Source organism: Schistocerca americana, chromosome X, assembly GCF_021461395.2.
Source record: "Schistocerca americana isolate TAMUIC-IGC-003095 chromosome X, iqSchAmer2.1, whole genome shotgun sequence".
Taxonomy (NCBI): domain Eukaryota; kingdom Metazoa; phylum Arthropoda; class Insecta; order Orthoptera; family Acrididae; genus Schistocerca; species Schistocerca americana.
In genome coordinates, this window is record NC_060130.1 from 732,185,434 (window position 1) to 732,205,753 (window position 20,320).

A 20,320-nucleotide genomic window follows, 5' to 3' on the forward strand; every position below is an offset into this window, starting at 1 on the left:
CAAGTACTAACTAAGGAAAACGCATCGCACTGAAATGATTTCAAGACAGTTGCTCATATACTCTCAAGTGGTTCGGTATGTCCTAGCGAAATACTACAATAAAAACTCATGATAAGCCGACCGAAGTCCCGTCAATCCCAGGTGCAACAGTATTGTGGTCAACTAATATTTGGGCCGGCCGGACTGGCCGAGCGGTTCTAGGCGCTACAGTCTGAAACTGCGCGACCACTACGGTCGCAGGTTCGAATCCTGCCTCGGGCGTGGATGTGTGTGACTTCCTTAGGTTAGTTAGGTTTAAGTAGTTCTAAGTTCTAGCGGACTGATGACCTCAGAAGTTAAGGCCCATAGTGCTCAAAGCCATTTGAACCAATATTTGACCAAACAGGTCGAATGACTGCGCTACTCTACGTAAACAAGAAAGTGCTCGCAATGAGAGCTCGTCACAAACAGAGATATAAACTTAGACTCTACTATTCAACAGTACTGCACCAACGCCGCCATAAATCAAGTCATAGTGCTGTCCGTGCTATCTGCTTGAAATTTCTATTTTATAAACGATGGACAATGGTTATGTCCGACTTGGTAGAACTAGTCACAGAGTCCTATTTAGGGTTGCCAGTTGTTTATTTCCATCAGTTCATTATATACGAAAATTATGAAGTATACCCAAATTAGAGAGGACTGTAGGACCCGTACTACGATGAACAATCATCTGTGTATTGTTTGATATCTTTCTGTGTAATGTGTGACGTCATGCATATGAACTTCTTACCATGAATGTTCGTATTTCTCTCTGTAACTGGGCTTCAGCAAAATGTTTACTCCGGTTTAGTCATTTTGTGCTTTTAGCGGGTACCGTGGGAGTTCACACGGCAGCTTTTCAAAGTTACTTGGATCTTTGTTTCTTTTCTATCTGAAGCGTGTTTTCCTGTGTACTATTGTTCCATAGACAGCTTTTGGTAATTTTAACTACTTTTTAGCCTCTACTTCTTCTAATCGACTTTTCTCCTGTGTTTCAATTTTCAAGTGTAGTTTTTTCCTTTATTTCTCGTGACCAGTTTTCTGCATTACTTTCCATAGCTGTGATGTTGCTCAGCTTTTCGTAACCGCGAACAGCCCACCGCTTGGTGCCCTTCCCTTTGAAGGTCTGGCCAGGCTTCCTAGTTCTGAAGCTTGATACCTGCCCCCGTCGCAAACTGATATCGCTGTGAGGCAGCTTCATCAGAGGAAAGTCTGATGAAAGCCGGCGTCGAGTAAAGACTCCAGTACAGTCCAGAACAAAACAGTCACAAAAAGAGTGGCTACCATGTATATACCTGCATTGCCATAAAAAAAAACATGAACAAAAATCGTGTGTGTGCGACGAACTCGCCCATTTACAGATCTCTGATAAGCCTCGGGTACCTGTAGTCTAATACTGTGTCACTAAAATGCTGGAAGAGATGCAGTATTGCCTCTGCTGCACACGACGCTGCTCCCAGCGTAAGTTTTGACTCATCGGGAACCGGCGGGAGATTGTAACACCGGTCGCGTGGTGTAGTAGTGAAGTCTAGGCGAAGGTCATAAAGGATCGTTATAATCAAACTTTCGTTGCTTGAGCCAGTGCAAACGGAAAACTATTTATCGTATGGGCACCCAACTTTAGAAGAGTGGTGTTCAGACTGTGGTTTCTTAATTCTGCAAAAAATGGTTCAAATGGCTCTGAGCACTATGAGACTTAACTGCTGAGGTCATCAGTCTCCTAGAACTTAGAACTACTTATACCTAACTAACCTAAGGACATCACACACACCCATGCCCGAGGCAGGATTCGAACCTGCGACCGTAGCGGTCGCACGGTTCCAGACTGTAGCGCCTAGAACCGCTCGGCCACTTAGGCCGGCTAATTCTGCAATTTTCGATTCAGTTTGCTTGCACATTTCCTCCTTATGCCTAGTGAAAGAAAACACAATAAGAAATAATGTAATAATAATTATATAGCTTGAAAAGTACATTAAACAAAATTAGCAAAATTTAAAAGAAACACATGACAAAATAAATGTAAACACCTGTTAGCTGCGTGTTGTATGTTTATAGTGGTGTTACGTTGGTGTGTGCTTTCATGTTCCATGAAATAACTTGTAAAGAGCATTTTGGTTAGGTTAGTGTTGTTTAACGTCCCGTCGACAACGAGGTCATTAGGGACGGAGCGCAAGCTCGGGTTAGGGAAGGATGGGGAAGGAAATCGGCCGTGCCCTTTCATAGGAACCATCCCGGCATTTGCCTGAAACGATTTAGGGAAATCACGGAAAACCTAAATCAGGATGGCTGGAGACGGGATTGAACCGTCGTCCTCCCGAATGCGAGTCCAGTGTGCTAACCACTGCGCCACCTCGCTCGGTGTAAAGAGCATTTTATTGATGTGTTCAGAATTCCGTAGTAGGTAAAGCATATTCAGTTCTTTTGAACCCTATCATCATTCAAATGGTTTGGAGAAATATTACGCCGGCCGGAGTGGCCGTGCGGTTCTAGGCGCTACAGTCTGGAGCCGAGCGACCGCTACAGTCGCAGGTTCGAATCCTGCATCGGGCATGGATGTGTGTGATGGCCTTAGGTGTGTTAGGTTTAATTAGTTCTAAGTTCTAGGCAACTGATGATCTCAGAAGTTAAGTCGCATAGTGCTCAGAGCCATTTGAACCATTTGAGAAATATTAGCATCATTTCCACATCTAAGTACTGCGATTAGAAACAGGGACTACAATCAACATTGCAGAATGTTCAAATATAAATTGGTCACAATTACACTCTTCTAATTTTTGTATGATCTTACGAGTGATCTTCATAGTGTTTGATGTTAATTTATACAAGCTACGCCGGTCATTTATTAGTTGCTGCGATTTTTTGTAAGTGTGAGGTACTCAATTTATTACTCGTTTTCAGAGGCAGATAACGTTACACGGATTTGTTTATACTAACGCATAGTTTCACTAAATCGTGGCTTGAAGATACTACTCTCATTATAAGACAAATATCTAAAACAGTAGGCACCTTACCTTATAAAGAAGAAATTCCTGCAAGTATATGTTTAGAGAACAGAAAGGTATGGAACTGAAACGTGTACCGTCGAAAACGTAAAAGAATGTTAATAATTATGTGTACAAATAAAGAATGAAATGAAGAAGAACTAAAAAGTTTAGATAATGAAAGAAATCTACGAAACACCCTTACCAGAAGAAGGGATAAGGTCGGATATCTGCTACGACATCCACCAACAGTTTACTAGGCACTGGAAGGAACGGTAGAGAGAAGAAACAGTAGAGCTAGACAAGCGTTAGAATTGATAAAACAGACTGATGAAGCTGGAGGACGTAGCTATTGCCTAGAGGTGGGAAGGTTGGCACAAGATGGGGAAAGATGGAACGCAGCATGAAACCAGTCTAAATACCGATGACTGAAAACATTAAAAGTTAAAAAAATCAATTGGAGCTGAGTGCAGTGCGCATAATCAAGGGCCTGTTTCTCTTGGCAGCATTATGTGCACTATTCGTAACATACATCTCTGTGGCCAGACCTTATTTTTCGGGGTAGTACGTTCACATCGCAGTTACCGCTAAAGTCTGCTTTTCTCCCAAATGAACTTGAGGCCTTCAGAGGAGAAAGTGTCGGTTCGTGGGGGGGGGGGGGGGGAGGGGGGGGGGAAGTATTTACATGGACGCAGAAACCTCGACGTGAACTAAGGGTGAGTAGGTTTATAAAGATGACATACTTGATGTTTGTGCACTTCCTGATGCCTGTGGGGCGTGTAATGATTCGCCCTGAAAGACGTCAATCCTCGAGTACGCAGGGTTGAATGTCTTCAATAGCGAACGATTTAGCGCATGGAGTGGCCTGACTTCGGACCTGAACCTCATATTTAGGGTTCTCTCATGGCAGGCGCGCTACTGCCCGCCGTTAACACTGGATGTGCTGTGTGGCTGTTCGTAATTACACTATGTATGAGCACTGACGATACTCGTGCAGTACTAAACTGACACGTTCACTTTATACATTCCATACTTGTTCTAGGTTTAAACACAACTTTCCTTACTGTAATTATATGTTATATTTTCTTTATACCGCATTGTTCTTAGGTTGTTTTCAGTTATCGTTGTTTTAAGAAGTTTTACTTGAAGTACGCAAACTAAAGTTTGAAGATCGTGTCATCAATGATGCAACGAGTATGAATACTGTTAATGAAAGCGTGGAAATGGTTCATCATGTACAGGTCTCCCTAAATCACTTGAGGTAAATGGTAGGTGTTGCTTTTCTCTATTTTTGTGCCTATGGGGCCAGTCGTTCGTGTTAAATGTGTAAGACTCTACCCTTTCTTACTGGTGGCATTAGTCCCTTTGGATGCAGGGCGTTCATTGTTTCTCTTCTGAATAAATATCTTCCACAATTCCCCCATAGAAGATAAAATTCCCTATTCTCCTGCTGTCTCTTTTTTTTTAAATTACTGTTCGTTATCTGTCGTAGGACATTTTAAGTCACAGCCACCCTGCAGACAAACACTTCGTAGTGCACTTACATATGGAAAGGCAAGTATGGTGGGGCTTAGTGGCTTTCGAGGTGACACGTATATTTCGTGCTGCACTTTTGTATGCACATGATGCGCCAGCAAAGATGACCTATCAGAGGTCGACCTATGCTCCGCGTGCGTGTTCTCATTAAAAGTTTCCACCGCTCATGTAGATGCACAGCCTGTTGCTTCTCGTCGCTACTTTGTTGACGATGGACTCTACTTAGATACTCTTGTGGAAAGTTCAGTCCGTTAGACTGCTGCGCCGTACAAGCAGACAAGCCATGCTTAAATATAAGTCATATTACCGTTTGTTCCTTTGATTTCCATCGGAAACTGTTAGAACACTGATGAGACGTACAATAGAATTCGTTTCTAAAATGTTTCGTCTAAGCGGGACAGGAGCTAAAAGGCGCTGAATTAAGTCCTTTGGAATAGGAAATGTAAGTTCAGGATTATAATTAGAATGCAGTGAGATAAAGAATGATGAATTACACAGAACAAGTGACATTGTGCCTTTGTACACACACAGCCGCCGCTTGTCGAAACAAATAACGGCGGCAATGTTCGAACAAAAAAATTGTTCAAATGGCTCTCAGCACTATGGGACTTAACATCTGTGGTCATCAGTTCCCTAGAACTTAGAACTACTTAAATCTAACTAACATAAGGACATCACACACATCCATGCCCGAGGCAGGATTCGAACCTGCGTCCGTAGCGGTCACGCGGTTCCAGACTGAAGCGCCTAGAACAGCACGGCCACACCTCCTGGCAATGTTCGTACATGGATACTGTTTGGATACCGTTGACACATTTTGGAGCACCTAGAACAACTTATTTCAGTCCGAAGTTGTTGAGTGATAAATCAGTAAGTTGACTTATTTTGCTTATTTTCATTCAATAATTTTATATGGAGTAATGTTCTGGGGTAAGTCATCTTTAAGAAATTTAACCTTCATTGCTCAATAACGTGATCTATAAATAATATGTGGTGCTAACCCCCGATCGTCTTGTAGGCATATGTTTAAGGAATTTGACATCCTTCAAATGGTTCAAATGGCTCTAAGCTCTATGGAACTTAACATCTGAGGTCATCAGTCCCTTAGACTTACAGCTACTTAAACCTAACTAAACTAAGGACATCACACACATCCATGCCCGAGGCAGGATTCGAACCTGCGACCGTAGCAGCTGCGCGGATCTGGACTGAAGCGCCTAGAACCACTCGGCCACAGCGGCGGGCCGAATTGGACATTCTGACTACTGCTTCACAGCATATTTATTCCCTCATGAAGTTTGTTGTAAATAATCAACTGCAGTTCAAAAGAACAATGATGTACTCAACTACAACACCAGAAGAAAAATTACAATTATTACACAACGTTAAGATCTTTTTAGCAGAGAAAGGGGTGCACAACGTTGCAGCAAATATGTTTGATCACTTACCCAGTTGTATAAAGCGCCTGATAGACAGCAAAGTAAAATTTTAAAATAAACAGAAAAAGTTTCTCCTTGGAAACTCCTTGCATGCCGAAAAAGAATTTCCATTATTGTAATGTGTAATGGGTAAGACTAACCAACTTACATCTATATGTCTTCTTTTTTATTTAAGAAAATTTAAAAATGTGAATGCTCAGCATTTAGGCTTATTTACAAAGTGATTTGTAATATGAATTTCAAATGACTCGATCCACACCATTACGATTTATCGTGCAAACGATCCATGAAACATTAAACTAACTAACCTCCATTTGATTTTGTATTTATAAACCTGAAGTCCTGTTCATCCTGCTACAAATCTTGACTAATGCCTATTGTCCCTAACTCGAACCTTTTCATTTCCCTTATAAAATTTTCTTATTTACTCATCTGATTACGAAAACTAGCGTTCCACGCTCTGATCGGTAGAGTGCCAGTTTTGTTTTTCCTGATGACGACATACTCCTGAATAGGGCTCGCCCGGATATTTTATCTTCGAAATATTTTACCCAATAGTATGTTATCGTCATTTAACCATACAGTAGAACTGCGTATCCTCGGGAAAGGTAACGGCTGTAGTTTCCCCTTGCATTCAGCCGTTAGCAATACCAACACAAGGCCATATTGGCTGGTTGTTACAATGGCAGATCAGTCAATCATCCATGCTGCATCTCCTGCAACTACTGAAAAGGATGCTGTGCCTCTTCAGGAACCACGGGATAGTCTGTCCTCTCCAAATATACCCCTCCGTTGCTTCTGCACCTACGGTACAGTTATGTGTACCGTTGAGGCACGCCACCTTCCCCGCTTTGGCAATGTCTGCGGTTCGTGGGTCAGTGTTCAATACATATTTAAAAAAAGTCACTTGAAAAATGTCATACTAAAAATAAAAAAATACGTTATCGTGGTGTATATCAAATATAGTTGCGCTCTGCCAAAACCACGGTTTGGTAGTTTTGGTACGCTACATAAATGACGTAGAAGTGGTTCGATTACTCGTAATATTAGTTACATTGGTAGGGAAAGAAACATAAACGAAGGTATTTGAGAGAAACTGGGAACCGAGGATTTATCTTTATTTTTTGTTTGTTTGGTTGGTTGTTTTGCACATAATTAGAACCGCACATAATTCATTGTGTACTTTATAACCTTACAAAATATGAATTGCATTTTATAAGTAATAAAAATTAGTTGATCGAATAACTTCTGCTCTTTTATACAACCAAAGCAATTAATTTTGATGCACGTACAGTTTACATACACAAATATAAAAAAATCGATGTAATTATTCTTGTTATTTTGTACTCAATAGAACATCCTTCATCATGTTCAAAGGCAAAAGTGCGAAATTTGTTTGTTAATAGCAAAAAAAAAAAAACGGTTCAAATGGCTCTGAGCACTATGGGACTCAACTGCTGAGGTCATTAGTCCCCTAGAACTGAGAACTAGTTAAACCTAACTAACCTAAGGACATCACAAACATCCATGCCCGAGGCAGGATTCGAACCTGCGACCGTAGCGGTCTTGCGGTTCCAGACTGCAGCGCCTTTAATCGCACGGCCACTTCGGCCGGCTGTTAATAGCAGAAACATGTTTTATGCAAGCTCGACGGAGCATTGAAATGATGTTTGATATGCTTCCATTACATATTAGTAACGGTGGGGATAATTTGTAAAAGACGAATCAAGTCGAAATCTTGAACTACACGAAGAAAGATGATAATGCGAATATAAGTAAAAAGACTCAACTGCTGTGGTCATAAGTCCCCTAGAACTTAGAACTACTTAAACCTAACTAACCTAAGGACAGCACACAACACCCAGCCATCACGAGGCAGAGAAAATCCCTGACCCCGCCGGGAATCGAACCCGGGAACCCGGGCGTGGGAAGCGAGAACGCTACCGCACGACCACGAGATGCGGGCTACCAACGTTTATTATTTAGCATTTATTTTGCAGCGAACAAAGCTGTTTCCATCTGAAGCAGTCCATTTGGATTAGATCTCAAATTCATGAAAAGAGGGGCGAATTAAATGGAATTTTATCACAAACTGTCCATGCCACAAGGCCAGAATCGCGCTAAACTGGTAGCTCACATAAAACCGAGCGTACAGGTAACAACTAGAAAAGAAAATTACCTTAATTCAGTATAAAATTTCCTAAGAACCTCTGTCTACAAAAAATGGTTCAAATGGCTGATCACTATGGGACTTCTGAGGTCATCAGTCCCCTAGAACTTAGAACTACTTAAACGTAACTAACCTAAGGACATCACACACATCCATGCCCGAGGCAGGATTTTAACCTGCAACCGTAGCGGTCTCGCGGTTCGAGACTGTAGCGCCTAGAACCGCTCTGCTACCCCGGCCGGCGTGTCTACAAGATGGCTCTTTATTCTGGCATCTGTGGCGTCCTGGCTGCGACGTAACAGCTGGGATGTATAGCAAACTCTTTATTACTCCAGTAAGGTACAGCAGTTCAGGTGAGCCCCCTCTTCCGGTGGCGCTGGCCGGAATCGACCTATGGCGTCTATGTGCCACTGACGTGGTCAGGAGTCGATCTCGCGGCCCACAGTGTCATTAGGTTGGCTGTAGCTACTGCTTCAGTAGTGCCAAGATCTTGCAAGGTCGGCATACCTCGGCAGTACTGCGTCAGATGCGGCGGCCTGAACGTAGTTGTTACGTTGCAGACGGTGCAGCTCTGTCCCGGCCAGCACAAGCGAATGTCGGGTTCTCACAGGCGCCCTGCGGCTCAGTAACTAGGAGGGCATAGATTCGATGCCCCATCCGGTAGCGGTCTGCAGCACGAAGAACGAATCCAATACACAGTAGACGCCGGTTCGAAGCCCGGCTGTATCGATAAGCCCAGCCTGGCGAGATGGAAAGCTGTTATACGAGACAAGGCGGATCCTGTTACAGTTGGGGTCACGTACGCAGCCCGCCAAGCTCCATCGAAATGTCTCGAAACGCCCGTTATTGCCCCAGCGCCCGCGTCGTGATTGAAGAGCTGCAGGCATGGCGCAAGTGCTCAGCTTGCGTGTGTTAGCGAATGTTTGGATCTTGGCATCGAGGCCTGGCTTGTGCGGCGCCGCCACATATGCTCTATCCACAAATGGAACACGAAATAACCTTAACATGTGTCATAAAAAATCTCTCAGCCAAGTGGTTCACTGTGATTCATAGAGTATAGATGTATAGTGGCATCGATACGATCGTTCATTTTCTGCAGTCCTCTCATTTATCCAGCCTACTGTTTACCGTGGACTCCGAACCTCGCAGAAACTTGGCATTTTTCACATTAAGAAATTGCTGACAGACGTGAAAGAAGTGAAAAGTGACAGAAAAATTTATAAGCTTCTTAAGATCGCGTTATGAGTGTTTTAGTGCTTGAACGCCTTCCGCAGAACTTTATTTGTTCGCAAATATGTCAGTGAACGTGCCCGATTGACAATTTTTTCTTGCACAAGTCGTACCCCAGCGAAAGTTCAATAAACATTAAAAAATTTTCTCATTCAAGTTAATATACATTTCGATAAGGGTGTGGTGATCATCTCTGTATACAGCTGTTGATGGGACCGCAAGCGAAAGTGGTTTCTCATTTTGCATTCTTGTTTTGCCATTCATCATCCTTCATATCGAGGAAGGTGGGGAAGTGTAAGACGCTAGACTCGACTCGTTTTAGGTTTTCTATGATTTCTCTAAATCACCAAAGGCGAATGTCAGGGTGGTTCCTTTGAAAGGTCGCGGTCTATTTCCTTCCAGAGCCTTTTCCAGTAAGAACTTGTACTTCATCTCTAACGAAATCTAATGATATGAGCGTATGGCATCGTTGGCCGGGAGGCACCATCCGACGAAGTTCGGCCACCAAGTGCAAGTCTTATTTCAGTCGACGCCACATTGGGCGACTTGCGCGCCGGTGATGAGGATGAAATGATGATGGGGACAACACAACATCCAATTCCCGAGCGGAGAAAAATCTCCAACCCGGCCGGGAATCGAACCAGGGCCCACCTACGTGAGAGGCGAACACGTTACCACCCAGCTAAGTAGGCGGACATCTCTAACGAATTCGTTGTCAACGGCACGTTAATCCTAATTTTGCTTCCTTCCATCATTGACGAAGATTGTAACATCAGTACCGTAGCTTCGTTTCCGAATGCTTCAAATGTCTCTGAGCACTATGGGACTTAACTTCTGAGGTCATCAGTCCCCTATAACTTAGAACTACTTAAACCTAACTAACCTAAGGACATCACACGGATCCATGCTCGAGGCAGGATTCGAACCTGCGACCGTAGCGGTCGTCCGGTTCCAGACTGTAGCGCCTAGAACCGCTCGGCCACCCCGGTCGGCTTCGTTTCTGACTCAGTCGTAACAGTCTACCAGAGATAGTGAACATTTCCATAGGTCATTTATACTTTATTTATTTACTTTTGTTACTACTTCATGCCTGCTGCAGTTGCCTTGCTATGAACAGCATAGTATGTGTAATTACGAGCAGCTTTTCAATTTTTCCTTCTTATACCACTGCTAATCCTCTTAATGTCTATGACGCAGATTCAACTTCCTCTCGCGAATATTGAATGGAAAACCTTTTCGCGATAAACTTTGCTTCGTTGCGCCAGCGAAGAAGGTCGATAAACAATGACAATTATAATAGGTTTTGTGATCTTGAAATATCCAAGTTCAGTGTCCATATAAGTAAATGGCTTTCAGCAGCAGCACAGACACGCGTAGTATAAATAAATTATCCGGATAATTATCGATGTAAATTGTCTCAATTACCCGCGCTGGTACAAAGTGATTGAATGAGCGTATCTCTCGTTCTTGCCTCGTGTTCTGCAATGAAGCACAGGAGAAATGCAAAACGTTTTAACTTCTGTTTATTATAGTGCTGACTTAGCACAGACGAATTTAATATACACGTATTTAATTATGAAAAGTTAACTTATTAAATACTTCGTGCAGTCAGATTTTTAATGGGCTCCTGCCGCCACTTACATGTATTTGTGAATCGTATTATCAAAAACATCAAGACATTTGAGATTATTTCGTCTCGAAATACTTAGCGCAACAACGCGGCTGCGGAATGTGATATACTTGCCATAATCTTTCAGCCTTGTCAGCTAGCTTATGGATGTTAATGACTGTAAATGTTTCCACTTGTGTTCTTGTCCAGAAGTAGCCGGCTACCGATAACTATGTCCTCAGAGATTGGTTTAGATTAGGGAAAGATAAGGAAGTTAATGTGTGAGAGTTTTGATTAAATACTGTGCAATTCATTATGCTGCTGAAGCGGTAGAAGTGCTTACTATTTTTTTAAATGTAAAGAACAAGAATAATTACAACAAAACAATACGGTAGACAATCCATTGTGCACAATTTTACTCTGTACTAATTAATCACACCAGCAATTATTCACGTAATTTAGAAATACAGGTGCCCTTACAATTGCATTAATGCGTCATGTTCACAGCGTGAAAAATAGACAACGCACGTTTTCGACATTCTTGAATACATGGAGTTCTTACAGTGTTAAACTTGTATTCACTCTCAAGTTTTGGTTCAAATGGCTCTGAGCACTATGGGACTCAACATCTTAGGTCATAAGTCCCCTAGAACTTAGAACTACTTAAACCTAACTAACCTAAGGACATCACACACACCCATGCCCGAGGCAGGATTCGAACCTGCGACCGTAGCAGTCCCGCGGTTCCGGACTGCAGCGCCAGAACCGCTAGACCACCGCGGCCGGCACTCTCAAGTTTTCTACGACTTCTTCCGTCATCAGGAGATTTCTGTTGGCCGTTTGGTGCTTCATTTAGTTGGCCAAATTATGTCATGGAGACGTTTTTTATGCGTAGATTCTGTAGATTTTATATATTTCGTTTGATTTTAGAAAAAGCTAAAGAATGACATAGCCACTGACAACTAGGCCCGGGGCAAGGGGGGCGTGGGGGGGGGCATATAATTAACAGAAATTTAAAAAAAGAAAGAGCTGACAGGGATTTGTTTCAGTTAAGGCAGTAGCTATTGTCACGGTCCTATCGCAGCATATAGCCTGTCGCTGTAGCTTCTAGAGCTGCAGGAGTACTGAGAAGCTACCGTGTCAACGTGGCACGGGATGCTTCCTGTGCCGGCCGATGTGACCGAGCGGTTCTAGGCGTTTCAGTCGTGAACCGCGCCGCTGCTACGGTCGCAGGTTAGAATCCTGCCTCGGGCATGGATGTGTGTGTTGTCCGTAGGTTAGTTAGGTTTAAGTAGTTCTAAGTCTAGGGGACTGATGACCTCAGATGTTAAGTCCCATAGTGCTTAGAGCCATTTGAACCATTTGAAGCTTCCTGTGCTTGGGCGCTACGATTGATTACTGTTAAATATTGGCCAAAGTTGTATGTGGCCTAACACAATAACTAACTGAATATGTCGTGAGTCACGTCTCGCGACTAACGAAAACTTGTGTCAGACCTGAACTCGCCACGCGGGATTAGCCGAGCGGTCTCAGGCGTTGCAGTCATGGACTGTGCGGCTGGTCCCGGCGGAGGTTCGAGTCCTCCCTCGGGTATGGGTGTGTTTCTTTGTCCTTATGATAATTTAGGTTAAGTAGTGTGTATGCTTAGGGACTGATGACCTTAGCAGTTAAGTCCCCTAGGATTTCACACACATTTTTCTTTGAACCGGAACTCGAAACCAGATTTCCTTATTTATTCTAGCAAACACCGTAACCATTAGCTTTTATGAGCACGCGCGCAGGTGTGATTCAAACTTCCATTGTCACTGGAATTTCCACCTATGATTTCCAAAAACTACACCCAGAGATCCTGTGTGGGAATAATATCAATATGAGAACGAATTTGGTGGAAGACCGTGGCATATCCTGCCACAATGGATGCATATCAGTTGAATTACTTCCACAGAAATGAATTGAATGTATTGATGGAGACCAAATAAATGAACATGTGATGACATGAAATGGTGTCAGTGCAAACCGTTCAGATATTCTGAACGTGCAATGTAATCGACAAGCAGTGACTAATGAAAAGCGCCTTGCGGCAGTGCAAGCCACGACCCTCCATCATATCTGTTTCTCTGCAACTGCTGTTCAGCTGTGGAGAACAACCTGCCTTTGTTGTAAAGTAACAGGAGGAAAACCAGTCACAATGAAAGTTTGAGTCACATCTGGGGTCATGCTCAGATAACGTAATGGAAAAAGCGAGTCCTCATTAAAAACGAAGGTTGAAACTCATGTGTTCCTACCTTACCATTGGAATTCACTCTTTGGAATTCAGAAGTTATACGGGATAAAATGCAGGGGGGCAAAATATAATACTTTATGGACAGAGAACGAGTAGGACTCGGCCAGCGGCAGTTAGTCGGGCGGGCGGCGCCCGAGTCTTGCTCGTGCTATGTGTAAATACAAAAGCACTCCGTCTTCAGGCCACAAGTGGCCCATCAGGACCATCCGACCGCCGTGTCATCCTCAGCTGAGGATGCGGACAGGAGGGGCGTGTGGTCAGCACACCGATCTCCCGGTCGTTACGATGGTTTTCTTTGACCGGAGCCGCTACTATTCGGTCGAATAGCTCCTCAGTTGGCATCACGAGGCTGAGTGCACCCCGAGAAATGGCAACAGCTCATGGCTGCCCGGATGGTGACCCATCCAAGTGCCAGCCACGCCCGACAGCGCTTAACTTCGGTGATCTGACGGGAACCGGTGAACCCACTGCGGCAAGGCCGTTGCCATGTGTAAATACAGGGGGGTTATAATTAAACATCCCTTATTTAACACGTTATAATACGAAACTTAATTACCGTACGAGTACCAAACTTGGTAGAAATAATGTCAAGGACATGGGGAAGAGAAATAATTCAGAATCAGTTCAATTGAGACACTTTTTATATGCTGCTACGATACATAATACCGGTACATACCGGTACCATTACTGCTACAAAAGGGGCTCAGTCTGCCACCCATCAGTGTCCAGAAGAGTCTGAAAGCGCAGGATTGCATTCTGCACATCTGAATGAAGCATGTCCGTCGGTATACTGGCTACCTCTCTTGATATCCTGCGCTTCAGATCATCACGTATGTGAATGTGCCTCTGGTAAACCGTGTCCTTCAGGTAGCCCCACAACCAGAAATCACAGGGAGTGAGATCAGGTGATCGTGCCGGCCAAGCATTTGGAAATCTATCTGGCACTTCCAGGGTTACTGGGTCAGCCACGAATATCTTAATCTACAACTTTGACACAACCCAAACTGCGTGTCGAAGGACATGAAAACGGAGTTTGGTACTTGAAACGAGAGTGAGGAAGGCTTCTGGTTTATCCCCAGTGTTACTCTCTCTGTACGTTGAGCAAGCAGTAAAGGGAACTAAGGAATATTTGGAAACGAAATTTTAAGTTCGGGGAGATGAACTGAAAGTGTAAGATTTTCCGATGACGTAATATTTCTGTCAGATACGGCAAAGGACTTGAAAAAAAAGTGTAGCCTAAATAACAGTGTACTGAAAAGAGATTATAAGACGAACATCAAAAAAGTAAAAAAAGGTGAAGAAGTGTATTCGAATCAAACCATGGGAAGGGAATGGAATGCTAAGGGAATTAGACTCGGAGATGAGTCGTTAAACGTACTGTACTAGCGAAATAACTGATAGAAGCAGAAGTAGAGAGAATATAAACTGCAGACTCGCAGCAGCGAGAAAATTTTTTCTTAAAAACGAGAGGTATGTGATCTTTGAAACTTTACTTCGACTCGTCCTCTGAGCTTCGTGTCGTCGCGCTAGTCTAATTGGCGTCTTCTGCTAGAACACATACGCTCTTAGAAATGTGGTTGCACGTGAATCAAATTACGCGATGGATCTCTTCCTGTCAACCATACGTGCGCGGTCTAAAACGCACACTACCCTACAATAAACCGGAAAAACTGCCCAACACTCCACTCCCGCGCATGGGGAACGCACTTTCAAGTTCTTGTTGTACGTTTATGTAGATGAAATATTTTGTCGACAACGGTGGATCACTAACGTCTAAATTCAGAAGTCAGTATTACTACCGAAACAGCACCTGCGCTGCAGAGAGCACACAACACAGACAATTTCACGAGCTCCAACAAACTCCACAAAATTGTTTAAAGATTCCAGTCTTTCAGCCAGTCAGCCTCAAGAGCAGAATTCAAGCATTCTCATTAGTTATTTCCTTCTCCTCCGGAAAATACTGCTTCCTACACGGACTCTGACAAGTTTATTTTTAAGCGTGCTAGAAAATACCTCCAGTCATGGGAAAGTTTCCAGCCCTGGAGCCAACCTAGTAGACTTCGACCACAAGCCGCTTTAGGGGGATTAAGGCAGAAACCAGCCGTCAGCTGCAGGCTGAGTAAAGCCCCGTTCCACCAGCGTCCCTAACAGCACGGCCGTAAATGATATGTTACACAGCGAATGCAAATTTAAGTGCTGGAGAGCATTTTCTGGAAGTGTTTGTATGGAAGGTAGCATTATACGGAAGTGAAACGTGGATGATAAAAGCGCAGTAAAGAAGAAATCAAAAGTTTTGGAAATGTTGTGGTACAGAACATTGCTGAGTAGACTGGATAAGCAATGGTAAGAATCTGAATCAATTAGGGGTGAAAAGAAATTTATGGCACAACTTGACTTAAGGGGCTCCGGAACGCCCTATACTTGCAATGTTAAAATAACGCTTATAAATTACATCTTTCCTCACAAAGTATTTGAGGTAGGAAGTTGAACTTTTTACAGATTATTTATTGGAATATGGGATACAACTTAACACAGGGATTTTACAAAATTTTAGTTCAGTTATTAAAGATGATTTTTTTCAATTGTAATGAAAATTCACAACATTTTTTTGCAATTTTTTATTTATATATTCAAAAATATACAGTTTTTTGGAAAAAGGCTGTGTTAAATTATGCAGAAGGTACTGTGTAACATTTACTGAAAGTTTGAAACAAATATGTTTGGAAGATCCTTAGAAAACATGTAATTAGTATGAGAAAATAAAAGTTTCGGGAATCGAGCGACAAAGATTGGATTAACTTTTTAGTGCATTCCAGGTCCATAGGATGGATTATCTTCATCCTCTGCAAACTCCTCCTCCAGCTTCCTCTTGTTCCTCCTCCTGTTTACTCTTGCTTGTATTTCTAGACTCTTTACAGCCCTGTCTGCAGCCCGAAGGCGTTCCTTGTCTAAAGCAACCATCGCTCGTTGTTGTGTTCGTAGATTTTGCTACCATTTTCTTCAGTTGCAGTTACTGCAACACTGTTCCAAAAGGTGGTCATGTATGAACACTTATCACATTTGAGTTGTATTTCACTAGCAAGTCCTACGTGCTTTATTATGGAGAGTTCCAGACCAACTTCACTACAATGAATACATCTTACACAGTTTGAAAAAATTCCTTTGAGAACCGACATATCAAATATTTCATTCACATCCGATTCGCCCATAAAACATTCATAGTTTTCACTCATTGAACCAAGCTTCTTCTGTGAAGTATTTTCTTTCCCACTTTGACTGCTATGGGCAGGTGTACTTGAGAGGTTAGGTTCACTCACTTGGTTATCGTCTTTATTGTTTACAGTAATAACACATACCTTTGGTTTTCCAACATTTCTCCTTTTCTTAAAAGCCTTCAGAGGATTTCTAATAACTTTACTTTTACTCATTATTATACTTCAACAAAACAGAGACTCAAGAAACAGAATTAATTATGAATATTTTCGCGATAACGACAGAGTAAATAAACATGAAACAATCGACAATTACACCAGCGATATATATTGAACCATCACAGGTTAGCCACACCACATACTTTATCTCACATCACTAAAATGTACCTGATGAACATGGACGTTAATAACACCATTTGACAGCAGTTTAACAGCGCCACAGTGGGTCACGCCCATGTAGAACACATTTCAAAAAAAATTTAAAAATAGTTGTAGTCTTCGGAATTGAATAAATTATATATCTATTAAAAGGTAATAGTCTGCAGATTCAGAAAACGCAAAAAAGTAAAAATTGAACTTTTCATGATTTTGAGCCTTTCCGGAGCCCCTTAAGGAAGTGATAGGTTTATAAGACACATCGTAAGGTATCAAGGGATAATTGATTTGGTAATGGACGAAATGAAGTGGGTAAAAGTTATACAGAGAAATCAAAGCTTGTCTACAGAGTTAAACTTATGCAGGTTGTAGTAGTCACCCAGATAGGGAAAAAATTGTACAGGATAAACTAGTGTGAAGAGCTGTATCAATACAGTTTTTTTGGACTGATGGCCACGCCAACAAAACAGCTATCTTATGATCCTTCGTTTAGGAGAAAAAGGTTTAAATCTTAATCAGACAATTGACATTTCGGTTTTCCGTGGTTTACCAAAACCGGCATGGCAAATGTAGACACGGTTGCTTCGAAGGCTTCAGTCGATTTCCTGAAGTATCTTGGTCGAATGTGAACTTGAGCTCGGTTTTTAAATATTTCATCGTAAATGACACGTTAAATAATAGTATTCCTTGCTTCATACACTTTTACGGTTAGATTCCTGTCTGCTAGAAACTGGATTGTGGTACTACCGCAAGTGTAGAAATTGTTTTTACAAACATTTTACAGGCATCTAGAATGCGCTATTTTCCAAAGAATTTAAACGTTTCATGAGCAAATTCGGCCGAATGAACTTCGCCCTTGGGTTACAACTGTCACACACTGAAGGCGATACTAATCTCGTGCTGTGCCGTTATTGAGTCTTTAGAATAATCAGCAAAACTTAAAGTACCTTCGCCATGCCTGTTAGGATCAGGTGGAAGATATACTATTCGATTTGTACTAAACTCTGATGATCCAGAGCAGTGCATGAGAACTCCGTGGTCACGTATCTCAGCGAACGCAAGCATCTGCTTGAATTGTAGAACTGTGTGGGACTTGTAATACTCCTTTGGACTATTTATTTTTGTACTCTAACTCCAAGCATAGTGTGGTTGCTTTAATACCCGGCAAACACTTTGACGAACCCCTGTCCTAACAAGTGATCAGATTGTTTCCTGTGGCTTCATGGAAACTATCCCAGGTATTACTTTTCGGATTAAATTAAGAGTGGCCCTGCCAAGTGGTAGTATCGAACACATGGTTGTGTTCATTTTGTAGAGAGTAATCGCCGAAAGTCAATGTTCGTGAGTGAGAAACATCCCAAACAGAAATCAAACTAGAACATTCACTATCTACAATTTTATTTGATATTGCAATTGACAGCCGGCCGCGGTGGCTGAGCGGTTCTAGGCGCTTCGGTTTGGAACCGCGCGACTGCTACGGTCACAGGTTCGAATCCAGCCTCGAGCATGGATATGTGTGATGTCCTTAGGTTAGATAGGTTTAAGTAGTTCTAAGTTCTAGGGGACTGATGACCTCAGATGTTAAGTCCCATAGTGCTCAGAGCCATTTGAACCATTTTGCAATTGACAAAATACACTAGAGTCCAAAATTAAAGCAACAAACTATTGTTTCCCTGTTCTGTGTCTCATTGACGATATAATCAAACTGTCAATAGCTGTCTGTACGATCGCATTCTGCACGGAAGGTAGGCCGCGCGGAGTAGCCGCGCGGTCTTAGGCGTCTTGTCACGGTTCGCGCGGATCTCCCCGCCGGAGGTTCGAGTCCTCCCTCGGGCATGTGTGTGTGTGTGTGTGTGTGTGTGTGTGTGTGTGTGTGTGTGTGTGTGTATTGTCCTTAGCGTAAGTTAGTTCAAGTTAGATTAAGCAGTGTGTAAGCTTAGGGACCGTTGAACTCAGCAATTTGGTCCGATAAGATCTTACCACAAATTTCCAAATTTGCACGGAAGATGGCATTCAGGTCAACGGGCGACCACACCCAGCACGACGTAAGGGCATCTATCACACGGTGTAGTGTTTGCTGTGTAGTCCCACATCCACAGTCGCTGTGTACAAAGTCACAGACGGTGCAGTATGGCACAGAGAAGACGCCTACCAGGCTCTCTGCGGTGGGTTGCAATAGGGAGAATGAAGCAGGACAGTCGCTAATTGATGTGTCTCGATGGCTTAATGTGAATCGTTCTGTAGTTTCTCGGATGTGGTAGCAGTTTTTAGAGACCGAAACTGTATTCCGAAGACCAGGGCAGGGCCGACCACGTGCGACATCAGAAAGAGAGGACCGTTTTTTTGGCTGTAAGGGCACGACGGAGCCGCCTTAGTACTGCACGGCAACTGGCATCTGACCTCACAGCGTCCACTGGACGCCTTGTATCGAGCTAAACGTTGCACAAAAGGCTTCGGCAGAGAGGCCTTCACTGTCGGAGACCTGCTGTATGTGTACCTCTGACGCGTCTTCACAGAAGGGAACGTCTAAAGTTGACAAGCTGCGGCATGGTCGCGAATTGAACAGTGCTGCTGACAAGCTGACTCTTGTATATACTATTATTTATATATATTTCACGATGCTGGTGCTGATTTTGTGTTTGCCATTTGACGATGCCACTATGGCTCCAGTATATTGGGACATGTTTTTATAAAACAGATCTGAAGATGGTCATTATAGGCCGAAAGCGGTAGTCTGCCAACAAAAAATATTGTGACCATAGACTTCTAGTAAAGGAAATTTAGTCTACGGTTGAGTCGTTCACATGCCAACTGGACGGTCGAAGAGTGAGCCAATGTTCTCTTCACAGATGAATCCCGATATGGTCTGGAGAGTAATTCTCGGCGGATTCGTATCTGGAGGGATCGTGGAGCATGATTTCGGGAACCATCGTGTAAAGAGACCGATATTGAGGAAGATCGCTAATGGTGTGAGCAGGGATTATGTTGACAACTCGAATATATCGTTATGAAATTGCACGGATGAACCGGCAGGGTTTAATTGCTGTCAGGTATCGTAACGAGATCGTGGGACCTCATGTGCGGTTACTGTGACGTGCTGTGGGCCCAGACTTCATATCAATGGACGACAATGCTCGACCTCATAGAGCACAGGTAGTTGACGTTTTCTTGGACGCATGGCGTGACCTGCTCGCTCTCCAAATTTGAATCCCATAGAGCATGTCTGGGGTGCACTTAGGAGACTGATTCCACTACGTCACTATCCACCAATCACGTCCGCAGCTCGTGGTCGTGTGGTAGCGTTCTCGCTTCCCGCGCCCGGGTTCCCGGGTTCGATTCCCGGCGGGGTCAGGGATTTTCTCTGCCTCGTGATGACTGGGTGTTGTGTAATGTCCTTAGGTTAGTTAGGTTTAAGTAGTTCTAAGTTCTAGGGGACTGATGACCATAGATGTTAAGTCCCATT

General features: G+C 43.1%; 1 protein-coding gene and 1 pseudogene across 1 annotated transcript in view; one reads left to right on the top strand and one right to left on the bottom strand.

Annotated features, from left to right (window-relative positions):
* LOC124556288 (stAR-related lipid transfer protein 13) overlaps positions 1 to 20,320 on the top strand; it is a 667,281-nt gene that overhangs the window by 437,228 nt on the left and 209,733 nt on the right. The window lies entirely within an intron of this gene.
* LOC124557074 lies at positions 13,639 to 13,756 on the bottom strand (annotated as a pseudogene).